This window comes from Amblyomma maculatum, chromosome 7 (assembly GCF_055883805.1).
Source record: "Amblyomma maculatum isolate TAMU_Amacu chromosome 7, ASM5588380v1, whole genome shotgun sequence".
NCBI lineage: Eukaryota > Metazoa > Arthropoda > Arachnida > Ixodida > Ixodidae > Amblyomma > Amblyomma maculatum.
In genome coordinates this window covers 95,505,115-95,530,877 of record NC_139350.1, presented here as the reverse complement: position 1 = coordinate 95,530,877, position 25,763 = coordinate 95,505,115, and the positions used below count along the sequence as shown (strand labels likewise).

Sequence of the window (25,763 nt, the reverse complement as noted above, 5' to 3'; positions counted from 1 at the left end):
GTGCTCAAAAACGAAAGTCACTGCTGTTGCCAGCACCATTGCATTTCCGTGGTGTCACGGCCTGATGCCTGTCTATGCACTTCCTTTAGCACAGCAGGGCTGCAGAGGAGCAACGTGTGCACCCATCGCTGCCTGCAGTCCGGCCATGCTTCGAAGCACCGAAAGCATCCACAGCTGCATTGCAGAGAAGCATGTCTTCTCCTATGCAGGAAGCAATACCACCGTGATTTTTTTGTGCTAGGTGTTCCTGGGGCTGGAGTGGTGGAGCATTTCAAGCATTGGCATCGCTTTGTAGGACCCCTTTGTCGACTTCAACAAGCTTTCGCTGCATCGGTTTAAGGAGAAATTAGGATTGGGCATTCCCGCATGGCATCCCAAAGCTCTGAATTACCTTGCTGGTGCAGGTCGCTGCCTCGAATTATTAGGTCAGATTTGCAGTAGAAATTACAGGGCTGCAGAAATTCTTCAAATTATCTGGGATTTCAAAAGAACCAAGCTCGAATTATTATGAAATATGAAATATTTTGTTTAAGGCAGCTCAATACACGCATTCCACAAGTGGCACATTTTGGCACAGGATTTTCAAGAGGATTTTTTCTGACTGCTAGATATAAGCAACAATTCAATATACTATCTGGATTGACTGCATTGCTCTCCCAGAGCACCCAGAAGGCATCAGTTGGGAGAATACTCCGGAGAAAAGTGGATTTTGCTCCCCCCGAGATGGGTCTCGGGATGCTCATATAGCTCCGCTGTAGATTGCTATAGCATGAAAGTTTTTTTTTATTGTGAGAGGTATTTTGGAATCAAGTAAAAAAAAATGCTATGTTACATAAATACCAGCCTACTGCAAAGGTTGCAGTTAGCTTCTTTTCGAGAAGATATGACACCTGCTTACGCACTTTGTTCCTCGAGCCATTAATTAAAATGTTAGCTAATTATTTTCCCACTTCATTGAATTGCAAGGTTAAAAAAAAATACTGCAATTATGATAGTCCATCATTTTAAAGGCCTGATTACATTTACTTTGGCAACCTGGTATTTACCACTGTCCAAACACACATAAAAAAAAGAGAGAAACAAAGCAGTCAAAGAAAGCTTTCCTGTACCTCTGCGCCTGACTGAGTCACGAGTGGCAGGTGATGCTTGAGCGGCACAGAGATGGCCAGATCTTAGCACCATGCAAGCACCACCTAGCAGGCATTCCTTCTAGCCAACGAATGAGGTGCACCTACTTGCTATCTTGGACACCTGGTGTGCAGACGGGGCTATATTTCCAACCATAACCGCATCACACCACATGCCTTCATGTGTGTGTCTGAAATGAGTGTGCCAGGTTGACAACCTGGATGCAACAGACCTCTATATAACGAATTCCTGAATTTACGAAGTTTTTAAATTCCCCAATGCCACACCCATTGAAGCCAATGTATTTTCGAGCTCTATGTAACGAAGGTGTTGCGGCGGTCAACTTTGATGTAACGAACTCGCGAATCTGATCAGTAATTATTTTTTGAGCTTTTACTATTAGAACTCTAAGAAGCCAGCAGATACGTGACCGCCTGTAATCGCAGAAATCAAACAAAATTGACGATGACGATGATAGTACTACCTTCTAGCACCGCTCCGTGGCTAACGCAGCAGCTTCCCCCGGTGTTGGTAGTGTAGCAAAACACCAGGTGGCATTAATGACTGCATTTGATTTCTTTGTTGGTACTGTACGTGCATGTAGCACATGCAATTTTTGCGCACGTTGTGCATTTGCCATCTTGTCTGTTGTTCTGCCTCTCGTGCACGTCTCGTGTACCTATGGATTAGTGGTGTTGATTCGTTCGACGTGTTTCGTAAGTGCTAGGCCAGCCTTTCTGCCTGTATTCATGGGGCTCCGCTTGTATCTGTGGCGTCAGTTCGTCGCGATGAGTTCAACGACCAGAAAACAAATTGTTCTGTCATTTCAAGACAAACTTGCCATTTTAAGTGCGGTCTCCGCGGGCGAGAAGAAGAAGGACGTCGCCGCTCGTTTCAACATCCCAGCGAGCACCCTGTCAACAATTTTGAGTGCGGAAGAGAAGATTAGAAGTGCAGTTGAGTCGGGAACAAAGGCTAAGAAAAGATTGAAACTGTCGACATGCGATGATGTGGACAAGGCAGTGTTCACGTGGTTTTTGGACACGCGAGCCAGGAATGTGCCCATAGGCGGAGCGATATTACACCAGAAGGCGAAGGATTTTGCGTGCATCTTGGGCCATGATGACTTCAAAGCAAGCAACGGGTGGCTACAAGGTTTCAAGAGCCAACACAATGTCATCGGAAAAGTAATCTGCGGCAAATCTGCCTCTGCAGACAGCGATGCTACTGCTTCGTGGGTGGCTGACACGCTTCCTGGAATACTGAGTCGCTTCGAAGCGGCTAAAATCTATAATACCGATGAGACGGCTCTCTTTTTTTAGATGCTTCCGGGCTGCATGCTAGCACCTAAAGGAGGTGACTGCCACGGGGGAAAGCAGAGCAAACTCCGCGTAACAGTTCTACTGTGAACTAACCTTGAAGGCACTGACAAGCGAGTCCCATTAGTTGTTGGAAAAAGTGCCCATCCCATGTGCTTTAAGGAGACGAAGCGTATGCCTGTGAAATACACAGCGAACACTAAAGCGTGGATGACTCTGGCAATTTCTTCCGAATGGCTGAAAGACTTCAACCAGGATGTCAAGCGGCAAGGCCGTCAAGTTTGCCTACTTCTGGACAATTGCGCTGTGCAACATGAAGGCCTGCAGCTGTCTCACATCGAACTGCACTACTTCCCAGCTAATTGCACATAACTAATACAGCTGTTGGACAAAGGAATAATCAACAGTTGCAAATGCTGTTACCGATGCCGATTGATACAGAAGCTTCTTCTGGACATCCGTCTAGAACAGGAGCTGAAGATCGATATTTATCAGTCAGTTGAAATGCTTGCTGCCTCCTGGCAAGAAGTCAGGGCAGATGTTATTAAGAAGTGCTTTATGAAGGCAGGGATTACAAAAAACGCAGTCTGGTGCCGACGACGAGGAAGAAGAGACTTCCGCTTCATCCGATGTGGCCGAAGTGTGGGATGAGCTATGCAGCAAAAGTGGTGTCTCCGACGACGTCGACCTGAGCGACTTTTTGTTTGCCGATAATGCTGCCATAGCTACAGAAGAAATGAATGATGAGGCACTTGCCGAAAGCGTGCAAAATACTGATGCCTGTGATGATGGTTGATGAGCCAGATCCATGCGACGTGCCCACCGCGAAGGCGGTGTATCGACGTATTGCGCCGTTTCGTCGGCTCACGCGACGACGAAGGAGCATTACATGATTTAGCTTCATTGGAGCGTCGTGCTGTGACAAGCAAAGATTACGCAGTCTTTTACTGTAAAATAAATGCCCGAAGGGTGAGTTCACCTTCACTGATATCTGAAGCCTTTCGGTTTCGTTTCTGCATCATTCGTGCGAGCCTTCATAGAAAACCTGCATGTAACGAGAAATTGAGAACTTTTGTGAACTTCGTTATATCCAAGTTCAACTTATGCAGTGGATAGCTTGACAAGGCCAGACCTTAATCCCCACATACATGCCACCCCTGGCAGACTGAAAAGCATGTGCTACACCTGCACATAACCACAGAAGGAGTTAAGCAAGAGATGGAAAAAAAAATACGCTTAATATTTGGTCTTGCATGGCTGCCCAAGAGACACGCCAGGAGTGTGCCAAGGAAAAACAATAAAGAAGCTGCTGTGGAAAACAGGAGATGGTGGGAAAAAAAAGACCAACCAGGGTGTCTAGCAACCCACTATTTTCAAAATCCTTGACTTTGCAGGTTTTTGCCTGACTATTTCAGTTAAAATTCCCTGACGAGTGAAGAGGCACAAAAATGTAGCTGCTGATATTGAGCACAGACGAATAATTCCCAACAAAACGCTACTTATCAATCATATTCTGCAATTTACCATAGTGAAAGGCTATTATTAGTGTTAATGGCTGGTAAAATCGTCAAGTTTACGGAAAATTAGAAGCGCACTGATGCCAGCCTCAGCAGAGCTTTACGATACTACCGGATGAGAAATTTCCTATGGGTCCCATTATCAAAAAGCAGCGATATTGATTGGTCAAAACTTGAGTATATATAGGGTGCCTCGCATCGAGTCACCCTAGGTGCATAATAGTGGAGGCCCGCATGGAACATCGGCTCCGGCGATTTTCGACCGTAGCGGTGGAACAACGCGTCGAATCCCAAAACTATTGGACCTTGAAGAGCCATCAAGTCATCCGGAACGCAGGGAGACCACTCTCAATGCGGTGGACGGAGTTTTCGACTTTTTGGAGCACTTTTGCTCCTATCAGTTGTGGAGCCGTGGCTCAGCCTATCGGCTGAACGCCGGCGTCCCACGGCGGGAAGGCCGCTCCTGGCGAACATGGCGAAACGCCAACCAGCAACGCGGCTACAACCCGGAAGGCATGACATGGACAACCTTGCCACAGACCAGCCGAGAGCAAGCCTGCAGTGAAAATGTGATCCAAGCTTTTGAAAAGCGAGCCCAGAAACTCCAAGCCAGCGCGCAAAGGAAGGCCACGTCAGCACACGGAGGCCGCCACGAGCAACCCGACTCAGAACCCGGTGAGTGCGCAACCGGAGGCCCAACGCAAGTCAGAGCTGCATGGAAGCCCAAGTTTCTGTGCAGATTCAGAGCAGACGACGTGGTGCTAATCATCAAACCACTAACGGCCACAAACATGAAGAACTTGCAACAAGGCGAGTTGGGCCTAGCTCTACGACAGCGAGTCGGGGAGGCCGAAGCAGAAAATTTTTTCTTCACAGTGTCCCCGGACCAAAACCTGATCATTGTGAGCACGTCAAGCATCCATGCGGCAGACAGACTGGTTGGCGACTTTGCAATCCGAACGCAAGGGCAAGACCTCTATCTGCGTGGACACGTAAAGCAAAGTGAGGACAACGTGGTACACGGAGTCATCACTGTGGCCAATCTGGAGACCACCGAATCCCTGCGAGGGAAGGTGAGAAGCTTTCGCGGAGAGAGCAAAATCCTGGAGATCCGAAAGTTCGGCACTTTGAACAAAGCAAGGGTCACCTTCTAAGGGAAGTACAAGCCCAGAGCTGTGCTGTATAACGCGGAAGTTATACCGGTAGCCACTTACCGTCGCACCATACCAGCGTGTAACCTGTGTGGCATGGTGGGACATAGGGCAGACGCCTGCCCGACACCGAGGCAAGAAAACTGCGGACTCTGCGGAATGCAAGCTCCGTTTGTGGAGGGGGTGCGGGCCCCTCACGAGTGCAATCCAAAATGTGCGGTATGTGGCGGTGAACATGCCACGAACTCTAAAGACTGCACTGCGAAATTCCGAAGGAACGAGCAGCAACAATCCAGTAACAAGAACAAGAAAAAGAAGAAAAACAAGAAAAAGACAAGGAGCGAGAATCTCCCGCCCCCTTCGATTAACATGGAGCCAAATTCTAAACAAAACAATCAAGAGAGGAACTGGGCCAGCATGGTCAAGAACGGGAAGCAGCCGGTGAGTGGGGTCGCCCCTCCTCCTCCCAATACTACCTTTCCACCTACACCAAATTTGGTAGAAATTGAATTAAGAAAACAGATAGCAGCCCTAAAAGCTCAAATAGAGCTACTAACCAGCAAACTAGAAACTGCACTAGCTAAATCTCAGCCGCCTCAGCAAGAGGAGGCGATGGAAAGCGACGCAGAGCCTAGCATGGAAAACAAACTAGAAGCTATGATGAGGAAGATACAGGAATCCATTCCCTCCATAGTATCACGACAGATAGCGAAAGCGATGACGATTCGCAAGTATGCTAACACAAGGAGACCCACGAATCCCATAACTCACAAGATGCGTAGGGTGATCAGTGAGGGTGAGAAGCTGCAGCAGCTCCCCCTCCAGAATAACAATCTTCAGGCACAACATGGCGGGACGAACTAAGGAGAGTCCTATAATTTTAACACAGTGGAATAGTCGAGGCTTTAAATCAGACTAAGAGAGCGGACCTTAGGATGCACCTTTCCACGTACGAGCATACTCCGGCAGTGGTGGCCGTACAGGAGCCAGGTGGAAACGCGAGCCTCACAAACTACAAAACGTTCCAACTCGACCCCCTAACATGCATCTTCGTGCACAAAAATTTCACAGCAAATCTGATAGATCTGGAATTACAAGCCAGCTTTTCATATGTGATGGTGACTCTCCTGCCCATAAAAAAGGATGATCCGCCGCTGCACATCCTGAATGTGTATTGCCCACCTAAAGCAAAAAAATGTAACCTTCTCCACACTCCTGAGTAGGGCTGTCAGGGAAGCGGGACGAGATCCGTTACTAGTGTTAGGAGATTTCAATGCGCAGAGCCTCTCATGGGGCTACAACCGAGAGAACATGCGAGGACGGAAGCTAGCGGAGGCAGCGTCCACATTAGGCCTAACCCTACATATCGACCCGACGTACCCCACGCGAATTGGGAACTCGGCGCAGAGGGACACTTGTCCGGACTTAACTTTTTCAAAAAACGCGAGGCGAGTGGAGTGGACGAATACGGAGGAAACATTCGGTAGTGACCACTGTCTGATCAACATAACGATCTGCACTAAACCCCTTACCAGACCGACGGGGCAGACTAGGATGCCGGACTGGGCAAAATTTAGAAAAGAATATAATGTTAGTTCTATCCAGGAGCAGGGATACCAAGCCTAGACCAAACAGCTGCTGACCAGTCTCCGTTCGACGGAAACGTGGGTAAAGCTCTCTGAGGCGGTGACGGATGTGGACACCCACCTCCTCCACCTCTGGGAAGCCAGACGCAGCATGATTAAAAGATGGCGCAGGCAGAAACATAACCGCAAGCTAAAAACCCGGATCGCGGCGATAACAAAAGAGGCGGCAGAATACGCGGCGCAACTCGCGGATGCTAACTGGGTAGAGAGGTGCAACGCGGCAGCTAGGCAGATGTCTGGCAAAAACACATGGCGTCTCTTCCGAGCTCTCATAGATCCTAACCAGACGCGCACCGAGTCGCAGAAACACCTGCAGAAAACAATAGGCTTCCAAAGCACCGTCGAGCGGCGCTGCTGCTCCTGACAGGGAGCGCCATCTCTGACAGAAAAATAGAAACTGGGGATAAACGCGGAAGCACCACCTAGGCATCCCGTGCAAGTTTTCTCCTTTCGCTCGCTCGCTTCTGCGTACGTGCAGACGTCCCGCGCTGCTTTGTCGCACGGGCACTCACTGGACGCCGCCGGCTCGCTCGCTGCCTTCACGGCGTGCGCCGTGCGCTTTCTCTCGCACGAGCACGTGCATTGACGCGCCCCCGCAGGTGCACCGCGACATGCAACCCGCATTCCGTCTTGATTGGGCAACCTGAACTTTTTATTCACGTCTGCACTGTAGAGCAGACGACAGACGAGGATGAGTAAATATTGATTGTGAATGCGTCCCACGTTAGCAAAAAGGTAGGAATGCATCTCGAGGTAAGTCCGCTATGTAATTATATTGTCGTACATAATATCTTTAAAAACTGCTAAAGTATCATCCGTACTGTGGAATAAAGTGGCCCGCTCGTTGACCATCGTTTTGGCCTGTAGCATGCGATCTATATATGGATTTGTTTTTTTATTATTACGACGTTACCAAAGAAAATTTCGCAGTAGAAGAATAAGTATATAGTCCGAAGGAGGTGTTTCTTCAAAGACAAGAACGCTAGCAATCTCATAAGCACATGCGTGCTCCGTGCGCTACACACGATATAACCGGCTCGCTGGCTCGGAAGGCAGGTGAAATCCAAGCTTGTACTACACAGTGTTTTATTTCGGTTCTTATTAAATGGTTGCGCTTCATTTATGATAATATTTGGTTTGCACTCACGAACCCTGTGACGCGAATGGGGTGCTCCGTGCGAGCAGTGTTAGTCGAGCTACAGCTAGGATCACTTTTGTACTTCAATTCCTACATATCTTCGTTAATAACAATAATAATAATAATTGGTTCACGTATTGGCCAATTTGCGAAAATCTGTAAAAGCGTCTCAGCAAGGCATATTTTCCAATGCCGCCCCCACCCCCGAAAAAAAAAAAGGCCTCGTTCCTAGATATTTTCTTGGTCAATCTAAAAATGAAAAGGCAGCTGTGGACACTTAGGGCACATTTACACATCAGTCTCGATTGCGGACGTCACATCTGTTGATTTGGTTGCTTTCAGAGCACTCACAAAGCAGGGAGAGAGCACAAAAAATCGGCAAACTAGACACGCGGGGAGCGACGAGCAGGATAATCTTCCATCTTCTTCACTTTTTATGCATGGTGTTTAACCACTGTACTTTTTTGATGGCTCTCCAAGCCGTCTTTGTCAACTGTCAACATTTCTGAGTTTACGAAGAAAGGGGAAATTGGCTCTTTTCGTTTCCACAAAGAACGCGAGACTTCTCAGAACGCTGTCATGGGGTTGGAAAACAGGTCTTGCGGACACGCTTCCAAAGGAATCTGCAACGTTTCACACGTGAGCCTCGAATTTTGGTGCTTCGCCTACTATTGTGGCTTCCCATGGCACAATGCTACTTAGTACATCCGTTCCGCATCAGCGGAAGCGTTTTTGTATCGCCAAATAACCGCCAGGCGCAATGCGATCGCCACGCGTGCACAGGAATCTAGCGGAGTGTCTGCTCCGGCGAAGCCCCATCGTTTCACATTTCGCCACCGCGCCAGGAATGCGGCGCTGCCGTCGCGCGGCGAAACTTGACCTTGGGTTCCCTATACACACGTTTCAAGGAAATACAGCCCAGTTAGCGCTGAAACTCCGAGACCAGTACTTGAGCACGACCCAAGACCCAAGGGGAGAAGCTTACAGGTACAGTGGAGACGAAAATGTTGAGCTCGATGAACCTTTCAAACTATACGAGCTCAAAGCAGCCCTAGCGAAAATGAAACGCGGGACCGCGCCAGGAAGGGATGGGATCACGGTAAAACTCCTAGCAAACCTACCAGACGACGCGTACCAATCCCTGCTAGAACACTTCAATTCGATCTGGACGGGCGAAGTACCTCTTCCCACCGAATGGAAGACGGCACTCATAACTTTCATCCCAAAGGCAGGCAAAGCCATAGATACGGACAACCTCAGGCCCATTTCTCTCACGTTGTGCGTAGGCAAATTGATGGAAACAATGGTCAGAGACACACTTTCCGAGTATCTTGAAAATAAGCGAGTCTTCGCCGACTCGATGTATGGCTTCAGGCCAAATAAATCGGCTCAGGACGTCCTGCTACAGCTTAGCAGAGAAATATTGAATCCAATAGAACATCCGAACGGGGATAAGATAGTGCTGGCCCTAGATCTGAAGAGAGCCTTCGATAATGTGACGCACGAGGCCATCCTGACACACCTTTCGGAGACGGGGTGTGGAAAGAACGTGTTCGAGTATATAAAACGCTTCCTCTCAGACAGACAGGCCTACGTGAGGATCCAGAACGCAAACCATGGTCCCTTTCTATTAGGCACGAGAGGTACACCACAAGGAGCGGTGCTATCCCCGCTTCTTTTCAACATGGCAATGAAAAATCTCCCGGTCCACCTGGAGAAAGTCTCGGGTGTGCAGTACGCGCTGTACGCGGACGACATCTCCATATGGGCCACGCAGGGCTCTCTCGGAGAAATGGAGGCCAGCTTGCAGGAGACAGCCACCGCTGTAAATGAGTACGCGAAAAAATGCGGACTTCAGTGCTCACCAAAAAAATCCGAATTCGTCCATATTCGTCCCTCCAAAAAATGCACAGACAAGATAGAATTGCGACTCGGATCAGCACCAATACCCGAGAGAGAGGAAATTAGAGTACTGGGCCTTTTCATTCACCAGCGTAAGCTAGCGACGACCACGCTCGACAAGCTAAAAAAGGTGGGAGACCAGGTGAGCCGAATGGTCCGCAGAGTCTCAAACAAAAAAGGGGGACTGAGAAGCAAAGATGCTCTACGGCTGGCCAATGCCTTTGTAACAAGCATAATCCTGTACTCGATCCCCTATCTCCACCTCAAGAAACACGACGAGAACATCCTCGAGGTGATCACGCGCAAAATAGCGAAGAAGGCCCTCGACCTCCCTATAACCACGTCGAACCTGAGACTCCAAGGTCTGGGTATGACGAACTCGTTCGAGGAGCTGAGAGAAGCCCACCTCACGAGTCAATACACGCGACTATCGCAGACACCGTCGGGGCGTCGCCTATTAACCCGTCTACACATACAACACACGACTGTAACCGAGGAAAGAGTAAGGCTTCCCCAGGAGTGGCGATACGCCCTGCACGTAAAACCACTCCCCACTAATATGTCCAAGGACAACCACGAGGGTAGGCGCATGGCCAGGGCAGAGGCCTTAGCTCATCACTACGAAGGGAAACCCGGAGTGTACTATGTGGACGTGTCCGGCCTGCACCAAGGCGGGTGGTACACGGCGGCAGTGATCCACGAGTCCAAAACGGTAAACGGGCTCACATTTAAAGCCCGAAGCGTAACACAGGCAGAGGAGGTTGCCATCGCGTTAGCAGCAACACATTCTGATTCCAAAACAATCATAACGGACTCGCGAGGGGCGTGTAGGAACTTTCAACAGGGCTGGGTCCCGTAGCTGGCCTACCGGCTACTAAAAAACAGCTCGGACCTGACCTACCGACTACTGCAAAACAGCTCGTACGTGGAAAGTCCATCCCGCCGCTTCATAGTCTGGGCTCTGGCCCATTTTGGGCTAGAAGGAAACGAGGCAGCAGATGCCGCCACCCGCGCGCTTTCCAACCGGACAACCTCGTCTCCTTCCTCCTCAGAAGAATTTACACCAGCCAACACTTTCAGAGAAATTACGCAGCTGTACCAAAACAGGCACAATATTTACCCCCACCCGTGTAAAGGGTTAACAAGAGCGGAGGAACGCGTGTTTCTTCGCCTCCTTACGAATACTATGATGTGCCCGGCGTCACACTTAAACACTTTGACAGTGCCTTCTCCGGGGAGTGCCCGCATTGCGGGGAAATGTCCTCGGACCTTTTCCACATGGTGTGGGCGTGCCCCTCCAACACTGCCTTTGCACCTAACCAAAACACCACCCGGGAGGACTGGGAGGCGACCCTACTCACCTGCTCCGACCTGAAAGCCCAAAAGGCCTTGGTCAAAAGAGCAATGGCGGCAGCGGAAGCCACTGGGATCCCGTACTAGGGACTCCACCTAGTGTTTGTGAGGGGAAGGGCACTAAGCCTGACCCCAGAGCAACCTTCATGTAACTCCATATTTTATTAAACGTTTTCACCACCACCACCCATGGCCATTAAAGGAAACTGCGTCTAAGTTGCAAATTTTCAGATTTTTGACAAATGCACAATCACCTGAAAAATAAAATCAGTTGAGGACTTACAGTAGCGAAAATTCTTAAAGATAACAGGCGTAGAGTTAATTAGGGGAGATCGCAGTTGTTTTGGAACGGTGGAATATGGTCAAAAATCGATTTTGAGAAAAACTCCTTTTCGGAACGTTTATCGTTTCAGGCACCTGCACTTAAATTATTGACGCTGAATTCGGTCAGAAAAAAACAGTAAAATAAGCTTTCGAAACGCCACTGAAATACCCCCCGAAAAGAGAAAATTTGTTCGAAATTTCCGCGGGCATTGCAGCCGGCCAATCGCCGCTATCTTGGGCTTGGTTTGAAATGGTTTTCTTTGTGCGGAATTTGCGCCATCTCAAAATTACTTTGCTCAAGCAGACTGGCTGCGCACGCCGCTTTTCCGAAGGCCGTTCATGGTCTCTGATTAGCTCTCACGGGGCGCGTTTTTGAAGCGCGCCGTTCCGAGTCTCTTATTGGCTGGCATGATAGACGCATTACTTTTTTTTTTGTTTTTCGTTTGCTGCAGTCGCTGCCGCTTCGAGCGAGTCTGCGTTTGCGCTCGTTTCTTGATGCACCGCTTCGCGCATTTTTTCCTTGCGATCGAGATCCCGGAAAACTGTAGACTGTAACCGTGCACACAGCGAGCCTCTGGAAGCCGTGAGAAACAGGCGCGGGAAAAGAAAAACAGAAAGAACAATTAAAATAAAAACAAGAAACGGATCACAATCGTGCCGTCGGGACCTGCAATACAGCTGATAGAGGCTTGTTAGATGTGCAGAGAACGTCAACCACACTGCCCGATGACGACACTGTGGGTTCAAATTACAGCGCAAATTGCATGCCGGATGACGGTCCATTTCGAGTTGATGCCGCTACCGCTGCATACTACTCTACAGTGGAGCCGACACACTGTGTTGAGTGATCAGCGCAAAACCCGATCTGGCATGGGAGGCAGCGACCTGACGCGAGTTTCACCTCACCGTCAGCGCGGAATCTACAGAGTTCGTGTTTGGGGACATGGAAGTGTTAAGCAATTTTAGCATGCACACGAAGCGCGGAATCTGCGGCGAGATCACGAGGACGTGAGCGGCTAACCGCTGGAGAGTCACAACGGACCTTTTGAGGGCCACACAATGTCACAGTGGGGCTCGGGCCTCCTTGGCTCTGGGCCGCTAGTTCCCTCAAGAAACCGTTTTCAGGGCTCAAAAAACTGTCCTTTTAACTGGGCACCCTACCTAGCCCTACGCTGCATGCGCGCAGCACAGCTCGTCGATCGCTTTCGCGCTGGCCGCTACCTGCGCGGTTATTCCCGTTTTGTCCAGTCTTTATTTTTGGCTTTTTGTCTCATCACACAGCGCTTCCGCATATTTTACTGAGTACCCAATTCACGTGCGTATTGGTTCTTCTATTGTGGCAGCTTAGCCATGGGTTGGCAACAAAGTAATATATCTCATCTTGCACGGCCGCACGCTCAGCACTAAAGAATAAATAAAGCCTGCCTGAATATCATACTTGCTATGCGCTACCTTAAAATGAAAATGCACTGCAGAATATATTGTGCCATTTTCCCTGACTTGGCGAATTATTTGATGGTTTACCTGACATTTCCCCGATTTTTCCCGGTGGATGAAATTTCCCTGTCAATTCCCGGTTGCTAGACACCCTGCCAACACTTTTCTCGAGCAGGATCATGCAAGCTTGTGTGATGCCCTTCAATAAATTGCCTTTGGTTAGTACAATAAATGCTCATTTTGCCAATTCATTCACCCCTTTCATGTAAAAAAAAAAGAAACGTGTAAACTTGAAATGCTCACACATCTCCTTTGGGGGAACCAGAAATAAGATAGACATAAAGCATGACAAAGCAGCTTTCATCGCTTTTAAAGCTTGTATTAATGCGAGTCTTGAGGAGTTTCAGCTGCACACAAAACGAAGCAGTTCTCATGAAAAAAAGTTGCGAGGAAAAAACTTTCTATTTTACAGTCTACCATTCAGCCACCCCAGTGAAGCTTCCGACCTTAATAAACACCTTAATACCATAGTCACTAATATAAATCAACATTTGTGCGCAATCATTCTGTAAAGTACAACCACTTGCAAATTAACCAAAGCATGCACAGCGTAATGCCAAACATTTAGCACATAAAGCCATGATAAGGGCAAAACTTAAACATCTACTACCACATACACACTAGCACTAAACTTGACACTCAGTCATGAGACAAGCTTCAACGAAAATAAATTAAGCCTTTCACAAATAGAGTGGAATCGCATAATGCTTGAACTTTGTAGTGGAAAAAAAGAGATTCACACCAGAGGTATTTTTTCATCACAGACCCAAAGATTATTCTTAAATCCAGAGCCACCTCCAAAATGTAGACATTACCATTGCCTTCTCCATGAAAAGTGGCCAAATTAAAGAATGCTATACACTTGAACTATTTACGGCAGTGCAGATTTACCAACTCCAAACAGTTCCAAAGCCACTTGCGGTTGAACTTTTCTTGTTTCAAGTGTCCAAAAGCAAAAAAAAAAAAGAGCAGGAGTGAAGACAGCCGGAGCAGGTTTTGAAGCAACTCTCTGAGCATAAATATAGCATTGTTAGGCAACTATTAAGCAGAAAATGCCAAGTTTGGAACAGGTATGAAGCAGAAGTACAATACTTCTGTAGCCACTTTGTGCGCGAACAAATAAACCTTGATTACCGTGAATGCACACATGTTAAATTATCAGTGAGATTGACTTTTTTCATGTCACACAGTATAAACTTCAATAGATACTATTCATCTGTCTGTCACCGTTTGTCTCAAACAATTTTCATCACGAAATACAGATACAAAAACCTGGACAGCAAAAATCTGAAAAGCATTTCATCAGCCAGCAATAAGCATCGTCTGCAGGTCAAGCTGTGTGCCATGACACAAGCCGCTTTCTGTTATCGTATGCTGAAAAGCTTACAGCTGCTTTGCAGTTGTTCATTTCGTACAATTGTGGCTGAGGTGCACCGCGTATGTTCCCCAAATTGAGCTAAGAGAAGGACCAAGTTCGTTTCTCAGAACAATATTGGCAAGGCAAACTGATAGAGGCAACATGAGGAAAGGTGCAAATGCTTCCAACTATGACTCCTTTGTTCCTTCATAGTAAAATCCTTGTGATGTGCTATAACCAATGTTCACTTGCTAAGCAAATGCTAGTAATGTGAACAAAACTGGAACTAATTGATAAATGCCTTTAGAAAACACAGCCATAAAAAAAGACAGGAGATGTACTGTTGCATACAAGTTACGTTAGTCATCACCATGAAAAGCTTATTGTTGTCATGAAACACCCCAAAATATTTCCCCACAAAGAAAGTGAGCAAGAGGCTGCAATTGGACTGACAAGCTGTCAACGGCGCATCATACTGCTGTCAAAACACAACCTGTCTCTGATGAAGGTGAAAAGCCCTGCTCTGTCTGACCATTTCTATGTAGTAAATTCAGTTGTGCTCCAGCGTCGTCCTTGTGCACTCTTTTCTTGTTAACGTGCCCTCTGTTCGCTGGTTTTCACCTTCAACCGAGACAGGTTGTGTTTTGACAGCAGTATGGTGCGCCACTAACAGCTTGTCAGTCTAATAGCAGCCTCTGACTCACTCTCTTTGTGGGGAAATATTTTGGGATATTCCATGACAACAATATGCTTTTCATGAAGATATAGACAGAGCAGGGTGTGCGCCCTGCCCTGTCTGACCATTTCTACGTAGTAAATTCAGTTGTGTTCCAGCGTCGTCCTTGTGTACTCCTTCCTTGTTTATGCGTCCTCTGTTCACTGGTTTTCACCTTCAACTACTTCAACTATGCACCAATTGGCACAACACGCTACGCTTCTTGAACCTGTCTCGGAAAACACAGGGCAGACTTTGGTATACAACATAAACAGGAATACCCTTACATGTTCTTTGCACTAGCAGAGTGAATGAAAACATTGAAGCACAGTGCTTTGTTCTACAATTTGCACTCTCAAGATATCGAGAAGACCACAAAAGCTATTTCAAATGACAATAGCATTGCGTAAATGAGAAGAGCCAGCGTTCCAAAATGAAAAGACCGAAAAAATGCCATGTTTTGGTCATTGTGAATGTAAGTGCATTTTTTTTTCATGGTTACTTTAGAAAGCATACGTTAACTGTCAAAAATTTACTTTGAAACACTGCTTCCTAGTGCAGTTTTGAAAAAGCTAATGAAGATAGTAGGGCATGTTGGTGAGGGGTCCATTATTAACAAGCTCAAGACCGCAGACATGGAACAAACGAAGAGACAGGACCGCATTTGTACAGTCCTTTTTTTTGGTTTCTGCCGTGTCTGCCCATCTTGCATTGTTAAACGTTGGAAATACCAACGCCCACCCTGCTACAGTTCGCCCACAAAAGAATGCAAAGGAAGGTGAGCTCTTTTCTGCAAGGGCCCTCGACATGGGCGTAGTACGGGACATACCTCTGTCTCCTGGATGAGTCAGTCGATGTCCTTATTGGTGTAGAATGGTGCTGCCTACACGTTGCTCTGGCATCATTGGGCACCCGGGTTTGTCCCCAAGAGCTGCACAAGCAGGACAAACGCTGTAGCTTGTGCTCGCAAAGCCCGACTACAAGTGTGAGGTCTCTATGGTCACTCTGTACACTGTGTAACCAATGGCTAAGAAGGAAATGGCAAGCAGGTTCAAAAAGATCCAGAAAATGCTAATAAATTAAACACGACCTTGTCACACGAGAGATACCAGTGTCCGGTAAGAGGCAACCAGAAGACATTGGCCTCATAACGGGCATAAATTTGCCACAGCCTCCACTACCCTCAGCCAAGACTGCAGCCTACCCTCCTTTCAGCTCCATATGTAGTGCTGCAACTCGCTGCTTGCGAGAAACCAAAACTTGTCCAATGTGCGACTTTTAACAGAAGAAAGTGTCTTTTGTCTCAGACAAATGCAATAAGGGAAAATGTTGAGAGATGCATGGCACACTAAAGATTCTAAAATTCTGCACGCAAGATATCAGCACATGTGAATTTCACAAGCAATCTTCGCTCCTGACACATCCCATCTAGAGTGCTTGAATTGAACTGCTCCTGCTCATCTCGGTGATACATGCACCTGCATCTGCTACCCGGCATATCTGGACACAAGGCTGTACTAGACCAGACCACCTGAGCTGAAACACAATGGAGGGGCTACATAATGACAACATTATGATTCTACGATGTTTAGCAAGATTCCAGACTTTTCCCTGTTTTCTCCAAGAATTTAAGAAAAAATTTCCTGACCACTAGATAGGTAGAAAAAAAAAAGACAAGTCGACACGATATTGTACTGGTATATAGACCATTCGCAGCCAAAAAAAAAGCTATTCATAGAAACTGCAAAATGCTGCAACAATACAAAATGTGTGCTTCATCTCTAAAATATTTCTGAAAAGGTTGAAAAAAATGTTCAGTTTGACTTATTAAGCACCCATTGCTTCTTCTCTTCCAGCTCTCCGATAAATGTGGCTGCTCATTTTCCTCTCTTCTGAGCAACTGCTGTTTCTAGGGCGTGTCATTATGACTTAGAAATACTTTGGTTTAGGCTAGTTGGTTCACAACCATGTTTGATACTGAAGATGGCACCAAAAGGACAAGGACAAGGAAGAAACACAGAACAACAGGACGACGGCCATTCATCCCGTTGTTTTCGTGTTCCTTCCTTGTCCTTGTGCCGCCATCTTCAGTATCAAACACTGCTATGAACAAACTAGCCTAAACCAAAGCACCTCTAGGTCATAATCATAAGTAGAAAGAAATGTTCTGAAGTAATTCAGATATAAAAGATACAAAAGCTTGCATTAAACGAGAAATATGCTTCCACAGAATACAAGACTGAAAAAAAAAAGTATTGTTGCAAAACAAATTCTCATTTCAGACTTCCAACAAAGTCCTCTATGCTGATCTGGGTGCTTATAGCACCTTGCCGTTGAGGAGACACAAGATGCTCTTCACAAGAAGTAGCAGCTCCTAGAGACCGTGTCATCATAGCCTGAAAAAACAGCGCAATTAGTCTGCAGTGGTCTTTGTTTCCCCATGTCCTTTGAGCTTGGTCGTCCCCTAAGCCTACCAAATGTTTCCAAAATGAACCTGATGGCATGAATTTAAATTCTACCCATTTTCATGTGTGTGAGACAAAAAGATGTCATGGCAATATGCAGCGATATCATGCAAGGAACTTGCTATACTATTGTAATTCACAGCAAACTTCCTGTCCTATAACTCCCCCATTCTTGCAGGTGCATGAAATTTTCTTGATAGTTGGAGATCTTCGAGGTTGCTAGACATCTTGGCATGTGTCCAGCAGCAAAGCACAAAAACAACCAGAATAAGAAAAAATCTAAATTACTACAGATGCTTTCTTTGCTGCAATGTGGTATGCACTACAATGTAGTACACACCATATTGCTGCCTTTTGCCAGAGCAGAAAAGGCCAGAAATACATTTTATTGCATTGATTCGTAAACAGAGGACCCTCAGAAGCACTGCCTGCAATGCAATGGTCTCAATGCAGCCACAGATGTCTGCTCTCTTTTTTCATGTGGCAAATGAAACTTGACATTTCCTACAAGACGTTAACAGACAGTAAGTTGTCTTTTAATGACAGCTGTCGACAGTAAATACTTTATACGTTACTGTCTGTTACGTATAAAGTATTTACTAAGGTAATCGCTAAAGGAATCAGAACAACCTTAAACTGCAATCGAGCAAAAGATCAAGCAGGTTATCAGAAACGGTACTCTACTATCGATCATATCCATACCATCAATCAGGTGATAGAAAAATGCTCGGAATATAACCAGCCGTTATACATAGCATTCATTGATTACGAAAAAGCATTTGACTCAGTTGAAACCTCGGCGGTGATGCAGGCATTGCGAAATCAGGGGGTAGACGAGCCGTACGTGAAAGTGCTGGAAGATATATATAGTGCTGCACAGCAACCAAGATCCGGACCATGAAAAAGAAACAACAAGAATAAGACTGGGATGGAGCGCATTTGGCAAGCACTCAGATTATGACTAGCAGTTTACCGGTATTGCTCAAGAGGAAAGTATACAACAGTTGCATCTTACCTGTACTCACCTATGGGGCTGAAACGTGGAGGCTAACCAAGAGAGTTCTACTTAAGTTGAGGACAACCCAGAGGGCTATGGAACGAAAAATGGTAGGGGTGGAAGCGTGCAGAGTGGGTCAGAGAAATAACTCAGGTTACCAACATTCTAGTGGAAATTAAGAAGAAATGGGCATGGCCAGGACATGTAGTGCGAAGAGAGTATAACCGATGGTCGCTTAGGGTAACAAACTGGATTCCAAGGGAAGGAAACCGTAGCAGAGGGCAGCAGAATATAACCAGCCGTTATACATAGCATTCATTGATTACGAAAAAGCATTTGACTCAGTTGAAACCTCGGCGGTGATGCAGGCATTGCGAAATCAGGGGGTAGACGAGCCGTACGTGAAAGTGCTGGAAGATATATATAGTGCTGCACAGCAACCAAGATCCGGACCATGAAAAAGAAACAACAAGAATAAGACTGGGATGGAGCGCATTTGGCAAGCACTCAGATTATGACTAGCAGCTTACCGGTATCGCTAGAGAGGAAAGTAACAGTTGCATCTTACCTGTACTCATCTATGGGGCTGAAACGTGGAGGCTAACCAAGAGAGTTCTGCTTAAGTTGAGGACAACCCAGAGGGCTATGGAACGAAAAATGGTAGGGGTGGAAGCGTGCAGAGTGGGTCAGAGAAATAACTCAGGTTACCAACATTCTAGTGGAAATTAAGAAGAAATGGGCATGGCCAGGACATGTAGTGCGAAGAGAGTATAACCGATGGTCGCTTAGGGTAACAAACTGGATTCCAAGGGAAGGAAACCGTAGCAGAGGGCAGCAGAAAGTTAGGTGGGCGGATGAGGTTAAAACGTTCGCAGGGTTCAAGTGGATGCAGCTAGCACAGAACCAGGCTAAGTGGAGAAATATGGGAGAGGCCTTCACCCTGCAGTGGGTATAGTCAGGCTGATGATGATGATAAGATGCTATAAGTTACTAGCACTGGGAGCAATGTTTGTACCTTCATTTAATGCTGCATAGCCTCAGTATGGCTGCCTCCACAGCTTGGAGCACTTTTGGACAGTTCTGAAGTGAGGCTATGGCAGCTCACTGCCTCTCTTACCCTTTCTCCATCTCTGCATTTTCTATGGCTCACAAGAAAGGGGAGGCTTCATAACATAAAGCTCTGCAAAGTGACAACAGCAAATGTCTAAAAAAGGCTGATTGGAAAAAAAGAAAAACTAGAGCACCTACAAACAATTTCGGAAAGGGTGAAGGATGCTGCCATATTGGGCACTGGGCTGCGCTCGTAGCAGAGGAAAAGAGTTGACAACTGCCCACCTTAATGGCTGTCACACCAGTTTCTCCGAGGGTTGTGAAAAGGTCTTGCCCCCATGCTACTCACCCTAATAATAAAAAAAAATATCTTGCCACCCTCAGTGTGCCGCTCCCCTCCTCACTAACCCTCTTTTCAATTGCACACTATAAACGAGGTTCTCCAAACACAGCAGTGGCCATAGCAGCCAATGTGGTGTCAAGCTCCGTAAACCCCGCTGCACGCCCCTCCTCCGCAATGGGCCCAAACCCAGTTTCGAACCTCGCAGCCTGCAAAGGTGGTTCTGTTTGTCTTGCAAAGGTACTTCCTTTGACCCTCACCTGAAGTGCTCCCTTAGAGCCTCAGCTGCAGCAGTCCTAAAAAACAAAACGAAAAAAAAAAAAAGGGCCACATAATGGGCTGTTGCCGCGCAAGGCGGACTTATTGTTGTCCGATGGCGGAACGAATCACTGCCACATCAGCGCAACTATTTGGGCCGTGACCCCTTTTCCCAAGCATTTCACCCCAGAAGAGCCGAGCACCAGGCCGGGGGAAAGCTTGTACCCATTTAAAAACCGGTGGGTAACCGGCGGCACCAGGGATCGAACCCGGTACCTCCCGAATGCGAGGCGGATGCTCTACCACAAGGCCACCGCTTCGGTAGAAATTCATGCACTCTCACGCTAGTGCACAATTCATGCACTCTCCCGAGGTCTCGCATTTGAGTGCAAGGTCCTTCCCCCAGGTGCGAGGAACCTAGCCACAACTATTTCATGTGAATTCTACACACAGCCCACATAGCGCCTCTGTCCCTATGTGGGCTATAAAACGTCATAACTTAGCTGTTTAGAGTGAACACATACACCTTCCACTGGCCTCAGCTTTTTCAGATCAACAGTGATGGCACGGCAGCGAAACAAGCCAACAGGTACACAATCTGAAAGTCACTAGTCCACACCAACGCATCTTGTCATGCTTCTTGAGGATGTTTCGGAAGCCGGTGAAGTTGAGATTGATAGTTCTGTAGCAGGATGAGGCTGAGGTAGAACTCAGTGAAGGTCAGTTTCAGGTCGTGGATCTTGCGCATGTGGACCTTGAACTCACGAGCCTGCCGATCAAAGGCCCACATGAGGCCCAGCTGGCCTTCCCGCCACCGTGCTGCCACTCAGCCGGTGCGACTCCAGCTTGTTGATGTAGTTGTTCAGCTCAGACTTGAGGTTGCTTGCGCATTGCCTCCACCAGTTTCTCTGCAACAGGCAGGGACCACCAGTGCCTCAAGCAAGTTTTCACCACAATGCTTCCAAGATGAAAGCCAACCACAGAATTTGTCACATGAAAAGCAACACCACATGCTTTAACCCCTCTTCGCATAGCAATTTTCACTGCTTCCATTGGTCCATAGAAAAACCTGCAGAGAAACAAACCCCACAGATTTGTCAAATGGCTCCACAGCGACACCCAGTGTTTTCTCACAGCACACATGTTTGATGCACACTATATCTATCAATTGTCTGGCATTCATAACGGGTATAAGGTATACAGATATACCAGCATACATTACCACTACACACAAGGTGTTCTAAGCATATTTTATTTAAAAGCCAGCGTTGGAGTTAAAACTTTCTGACAGGCAAACTGTCAGGAAAGAGGTGCATGCCCATCTGCTAACTTGAATAGTTGGTAAGGAAATGGGGACTGCATTTTCAACTGATGCAGCATACACTGCACGCCTTCATGTGTGTGTCTGAAGTGAGTGTGCAAGGGGAAATATATGCAGTGGATAGCTTGACAAGACCAGACCTTAACCCCCACATACATGTCACCCCTAGCAGATTGAAAAGCATGTGCTACGCCTGCACAAAGTACCGGTAAAAGCCTAGCCACAGAAGCGAGGTAGGAGACAGAAAGAAAGATTCATAGTATTTGATCCTGTATGGCTACCTATAAACGGCCTCCTAAGCCACTAAAACACTCAGAAAGTTTAATCAATTATTGAAAAATATTTTTGGGTATCTTTTTTTTTCTTTTACTTAATCACTATATGCATAGTAAATAATGCTCATGAAGAATTGCAATTTGACATCTATTTGGGTTCAAGTCAACCTGTTAACTTTATATTCTGAGGCCTTGCCACAGACATAACCATGCGTCGATAGTTGTCTTTGAAAAACTGAGATTCAGTATTACTTTCTTGCGACTCAACTAACCACAATGACAAAAAAAATGTATGTGCCATTTTCATCTTCGCCTTCTGTAACCTGTTCAACACACTAACTCCAATAGCCATGGCAAAACAAATATAGTTGAGCCAGCAAGAGCTTCTCATCAAAAAAGGACATGTTGGAAAGCACATTACCATAAAATTACCATTGTATGCAAAAAGACACTAAGCATGCAAGCATACAATTGCATTAGCCCCTTCCAGAGAAAAATATGATCCACTGGAGAAAATGTTTCATAATTTCAGATTCTGTAATGAGCATGCCATCCTTTCCAGATAGGCACTTATAGTACAATTTCACTTACGCCATCATATATGCACATCATGACTTCATTATACAGAGGTATACAGAGTCTCGGTTACACTCTTTGACCCATTTCCGCCACAGTTTACCTTTTGTGAACAAATCAACATACGATTCAGGCACTTTAAAGCATTTATGCTTGTAAAACAAGTGAACAAAAATTGACGCCCACTAGAACCATTCACTTAGAAAACCAGATTTTCCATCTATTTCATACAACCAAGCCAATAACTTTCTACCCAAGGTTGTTCAGGCATCATCTCACTTTATACATCCATGTTTATGGACATTGTTCCTCATGTAGGAAAGATTTCACTGCGTTCAGGTCATGCCCATTCCACATCTGTCGGCACTGGCCTATAAGAGCTGATGGCAGCAGCCCGACGAAAACACAGACCCTCTGTAATACACATAGCATCGCTTTCCCTTACATCTACAAAGATCTGTTCATATTTTCCCAAAATAAGTAAAATAAAGAGTAGGTGTCATTTGCAATTTTGAATTTCAAAAAGCGAGTCAAACTATAGAATGCTGCTGGCTCTGACTGCATCAAAAGGAATCGTTTGATCCACTTGGATGCCAGTAGCTTTGCACACGCCAGTGACAGGCACTGCCAATGTGTGTTACTGAAACTGTGGAAGCCAAGCATCAGCTCTTCAATGGCCGAAGAGACAACGCTGTCCCAACTTCTGGCAGCCTGCAATGCAAGCTACTACAATAGGCCAGCTAGAATGTGCCACGCAAGTTGTAACATTTAATTTCATTTTCCAATCTTTTGGCTCTCTGTCAATGGTTTCAGCGTCCCGATAAAGTAGGCCATGGTGGACCACCCCGTGATGGAGGATAAAAAGGAAAAAGACAAAATTAGACATTTACAATAATTATACAGCCCCAGGCTGCCATTAGACATATTTGAAGTAAAAAGTGTTAAATCAATGGCAAATTTCAAACATACGCTTTAGATGTCCTACAGATAATTCAGGCTGATTATGAACGACTGAATAAGAAAGTCATTCGCAGTTAGAAATTCAACACTTACACATCAAAGAACCATTAACCCTGTAACGCTCGGTATATAAAAAAAAAAAGTAGCAAAAAAAAGGCTCATTAAATTGATGACACAAAAGCTCGACATCTTGTTTAAAATGCAAAAATAATAAGAAAATATTTTACAGCAGAGAATAATGTTCTATTAGCTATTATCTGCTCCACTCCTGGAACTCCGGAAAATGGAGTTAATTTTGAATAATAGCATTACACTTAAAATGCACTATTCGTCGATTCCCTCCAAGCTGCTGGAGACTACCCATATTTTTCAGGTCAATTAAACTTCAGGCTCGCTGTCACGAAGCGAGCCATCATTATCTTCTTCACTTGAATAAAGCACAAAGTCAACAACCTCAGCACTTCCCCCATTAGCACCCAATGGATAACAATCTTCCACATTATAAGGTCACACAGATGATGCCATGTTTACTTAAAAGTGCGGGAAAATCCTGTGCTAATGGGATCAACCTCAGCACACAAGAAATGCCTTCTGCCATCTAGAGCAAGACTCTCATTCAGAAAAGTGCACAATATAGAATAGGTGCTGCCATCTATGCTTTAAAAGTAATACACTATTTGACGAACGATGCTCATCAAAAGCCATTCAAAAAGTTGGAGAAATTTCCTCGATTAGGCAAGATCATCATAAGCAAAACAGTGGCGATGGCTCGTGATAACCTGTGGTCATCATGAAATCCTTGCGAGGTTAAAATCCACTGCTCTCCACATTTGAGCTCAACGTGCTACTAGAAAACAGACTATTTCAAGAAAAAGGCACTAGAAAATTTTGCTCCAAAGAATAGTGCGACCTCTCTCTCAGCAAAGTGCAATGTGCATCCAAAGAGGAAGGATCAGAATATGACTCTCACAGCTATGGGATGAAACAATGTGTCCATGCTCCCTCCAAGTCAATGAGCACGTTAGGTTGGCAATACTTACCAGAATAGAAAGTGTTTATCTTGGCCAGCTCCTTGTCGCAGTATTGGAAGAATTCTTCATCAAACAATGCCAGGTACCTTGTGATTACACTCTGCTCCACCACTGCAAGTGAGTGTGCAGACATAAACTGGTGTGATTAGTCACACAACATCCCACTTTCTTAGGAAAGTATTTGAACCACTGCCATAACATGGGCACCTCCCACACTTTTTGACACATTCCAAGACAAGACACCAAAACCACTCGCCTTTAACTACTGCCACAAGTCTATGCAGATGCTTTTACAGCACACAGCCCTAATCCTACTTATCTGCATTAATACTCGTATGTATGCCATTGAATTAGCATTCCTTATGTATATCCGTTTTTCCTTTTATGTACTGTGCCCTACAGCTATACCCCTCCGGGTTTTGAAGGTACTGAAACCATAGATAGATGGATTTATTGAAAGGAAAGGCAGGACGAGGCCAGAGGAAACTGGTGGAGGTCCGAAGCGATTCTGACGTGCAAATCGATCGTCCGATCCGGGTATAGGGGCGAAAGACCAATCGAACCATCTAGTAGCTGGTTCCCTCCGAAGTTTCCCTCAGGATAGCTGGCGCTCGATGGGAGAGCAGTCACACCTGGTAAAGCGAATGATTAGAGGCATTGGGGTCGAAACGTCCTCAACCTATTCTCAAACTTTCAATGGGTGTACGGGAGGCCTTCTGGGTTGAGGCCTCCCGCTGCGATGAGAGTGCCAAGTGGGCCACTTTTAGTAAGCAGAACTGGCGCTGTGGGATGAACCAAACCAGAATAATTCAAATCTGGCCTGCTACTCTGCACTGGGAAAGGAAAGGAGAGAAGGAAGATTATGATGGGTGACAAAGTGGGAGAAGGCATATGAAATATATATACAGGCACAGTAGCTTGCTTTACAAGTGCAAATCAAGCCCGCTGGTGCACAAAAAAACGGCAAAGAGCACGCACTGCCTGGACACCCCCTTGTCCTGCCAAGCACCCAGCAGCAGTTCCTCCGACAGAGGCCTCTTGTCCAAACGCTTCAAGGAAGCGGCTAGCACACTTCATTTGCACACACCAATAATTTATGGTCCACAGTTTCTGGGATGGCACTAGTTGCACATTCCGGTGAGTCCACCTGTCCAATTAAATGTAAGTACTTGCGTTTAACTGGACAGGTGGACTCGCCTTTACTGCAGAGGTCAAGCTAAAGTTAAACTGGCCAAATTGCTGAACCATTCACACAGGAAAACTTTTGGACACATTGTATCACTTTTCATTGTTAGTAGCTGCCTGCCCCTCAAAATTACTTACTGCTAGTCCCTCCCAGCTTCAGGGAAATGAGGGAGCTCATAAGCTTGCCCAGAGTCTCAACTTCTGGCTAGGCTCTAATCCTCAGTACACTCTTAGCAGCGACAGGCTAGTCAGCTACAA

At 46.2% G+C, this 25,763-nt stretch overlaps 1 pseudogene; it reads right to left on the bottom strand.

Moving 5' to 3' along the window:
* LOC146183991 (solute carrier family 53 member 1-like) overlaps nucleotides 1–25,763 on the bottom strand; it is a 95,070-nt pseudogene that overhangs the window by 46,504 nt on the left and 22,803 nt on the right.